General features: G+C 43.7%; 1 protein-coding gene across 1 annotated transcript in view; it reads right to left on the bottom strand.

The window, feature by feature from the left end:
• NAP1L4 (nucleosome assembly protein 1 like 4) overlaps positions 1–2,999 on the bottom strand; it is a 42,506-nt gene that overhangs the window by 5,708 nt on the left and 33,799 nt on the right. The window lies entirely within an intron of this gene.

The following is a 2,999-nucleotide window of genomic DNA, read 5'->3' on the forward strand; positions in this document are numbered from 1 at the left end:
GGATTGTATGAATGACAAACAAGAAAAAAAATTACACCTAAACAGAAAACAAAAATGGCAGAGATCAATTGAGGTGATCATGGCATGAAAGAATATGATTTTGGACAATTAAAAAAAAAAAATAATAATAATGGTAAAGACATGCACATTTTCACCTTTCTTTATAATCTTAAAGACCAACTCCAGCCAAAGATTTTCATTTAGTTTTGGACAGAGCGGTGGAGATATAGACTGTGTCAGGTTTTTATTGTGCACTAGGGATATTGCTCTAAACTTCCTATCAAGACAGGAAGTGATGGGATATCTCTGCAGCCGGCACACAACAAAAAAAAAAACAGGAGCAGGGAAGGGTTAGTACTTGGGACAGTGTTTTCATTGTGGTCCAGGGGTGTCACAGGGGTAGAAAGAGGGAAAAATCTACCTAATGGGTCACAAACAAAAATACAAATCTGCAAATTACTCTATCCCACGCTATTAAAAACTTTAAAAAAATGGGCTGGAGTTGGGCTTCAAATACATATTTTCCCACCACCATGCTAAAGAAGAAAAAAAAATGAACATAAAAGACTATGTGGCACATTGACATTCAGACATTTGCGCTGTGCTGGAAACACCATAAAACTTGTGTTAAAGCTGAAAATGGTAAAACTACCCTTGCAATGGGGCTCCCCCTGTGCTGAAAGGGTTAAATGCTTCCGCTCTCATCTTCCCTAAGGCGCTCCAGGTTGTGGGCGGGCCCTAGGTGACCTCACTTACAATGTAGGACTGCTGGTCCTGCATTGTACATGATGGCGTCAGTGTGACCGTTGGCCGGAGTGCCTAAGAGAGGCACCTTCAGGGCTGGTCGCATAAAGAGAGGAGCAGCATGCGGGTGCAAGGGATAAGGTACACAAAACTGCTTTTTAAATGGTACCCAAGACAATGGAGCTTTTAACCCTTGCACTGCAAGGGTAGTCTTAAAATTTCCCCAAAGTTCAGCTTTAACCTAAATAAAGCGTGCAGTGTTTGGTGTTTAGCGCAAGTCAGACAGTTAAGAAAAAATGTATCATCTCCATATTGATTTTACAAGCACAAAGATGCACTTACAGAATCACATTTCCTGATTGAAGAGCACGCCCCAGTGGCCAATGCTGTGAATAAAGCACGGGCACCCTGGGGCGGACCAGCAAGCAGCCAGAAGCACAGGTAGTGTTGCTCATTTGCGGGCACATACACAAGTCAGAGAGGTTTATAACACATAAAAGCAAAAGCAGCAAGATAAAGTGCACAAACAGAACATCTTACAACAATTATACACCGATTAACATGTGTACTATAATTCCAAACTCTAATAGGATGTATGGAATTTTGGAAACATTAGCCAACAGCATGCTCACTTCCGGTCATATGTACTGAAAGCAGTGTTAATCGGTGCTGCAGTGCAGATCAAAACAACGTGATAAAAACGTCATTTTAAGAAAGTCCAAATGTGATATTGTGTTAAGGTTTCTGTCTGGCCAAAATCCTTTTTTAAATAGGCTAGATTAGTGTAGGTTTAGAACCCCTGCCAGGTTTCTAATGCTTAAAGATACAACTATAGGGATGCACCAATATCAATACAAGTATGGCTGCCGATACAGAATATTTGGGAAAGTACTTGTACTTGCCCAAATGCTCCAATACCTGAACGTCTGGTCAGAGGGAACAAAGGGTAATGACTAGCAGCCCACCTTCCCGATTGGCTAGGAAGACGACCTTCCGGGCGATGATGCGCATGGAGCCGGCTTCCTAAATTAGCCGGGAAGCCGGCTCAATACTGGATTGGCTGGGAAGCCGGCTTCCCGTGCAATCAAGCAGCCCGGCGGCAGGTAATGACACGCTGCCCGGCTTCCTGATTGTGCGGGAAGCTGGCTCCATGTACTGGTATTAGTACTGGTGAGTACCGAAATATAAATATTGGTACTCTTAACCAAAAAAAAAAAAAACGGCATTGGACGCTTCTTGGATAAAAGGTCAATCTTTTACCGACGTCACGAATGCAGTAGTTCAAATCCAACAAACAGGTGGAATGATGTCTGGTTTTTGCATTCATGACCTCGGTGAAGGACGGAGGTTTTATGCAAGAAGTGTTGGCTCTTTTTCCAGGTTTATTATGGCATCAGAACTGGCTGTACACCTTTCATGGGCTGCGCACCCAAAAAAAAAAAATATATAAAAACTGGTCAGGACTTATGTGTATTTCAACCCCCGCATACAGAAATGTGTTAGAAAAGCAATTACAGTCATGCTATACATAGTTTTCATTACAGCTAATATTTAACTTCCTAATACTTTTTAAAGCAGAACTGCAAGCAACATTTTTGTATGAACCCTTGCAGCGGGGCTACCCCTGGACTGCAAGGGTTAAATGCTTGTTTTGGTCTAGGGAGGAAGAAATATATATATATATATATATTTTCACCTGATCCTCTGAGCCAGCCAGCCGCGACACCGCTCCCTCCAGCCTGTCTTCTCCTCTGAGCAGTGATGGCATTTCCCTTGGCATCCTCACGTCCTATACGCGGTGTATAGAATGTGATCGCTCAGGCACCTTAGACTGTTGCAGCGGAGGGACAGTGAAGCTGGAAGGACCGTTCAAAGTGCAAGCCAGCACAGAGGATCCGGTGAGTATAGCCAATTTCCTCCCTAGACCAAAATGTGCAGTTAACCCTTGCAGTACGGGGTAGTCACTCTGCAAGGGTAAATACAAATTTTGCCCAGAGTTCTTCTTTATTAGATGCCAAACCTATTGTGGCTTTTAAGCAGAACGCACTGTTATAACAGGCACCGTGCAGTGCTGAAACACTATAGTGTGGCTGGCGGTCTGTTAGTCTTAATCTGGTTTCGACTGCTCATGGAATGCACAGTGCGAGGAGGCCACCATGGGAAGAAGGCAAGTTGTATACTGGGATGAGGTGTTTCCTCTTAAATCAATAGTCTGCCCTACCCTGTAGCATGTTTTGGCCGGGGGGGGGGGGGGG

This window comes from Nanorana parkeri, unplaced genomic scaffold (genome assembly GCF_000935625.1).
Source record: "Nanorana parkeri isolate BGI_ZX_2015 unplaced genomic scaffold, ASM93562v1 scaffold10, whole genome shotgun sequence".
Lineage (NCBI taxonomy): Eukaryota > Metazoa > Chordata > Amphibia > Anura > Dicroglossidae > Nanorana > Nanorana parkeri.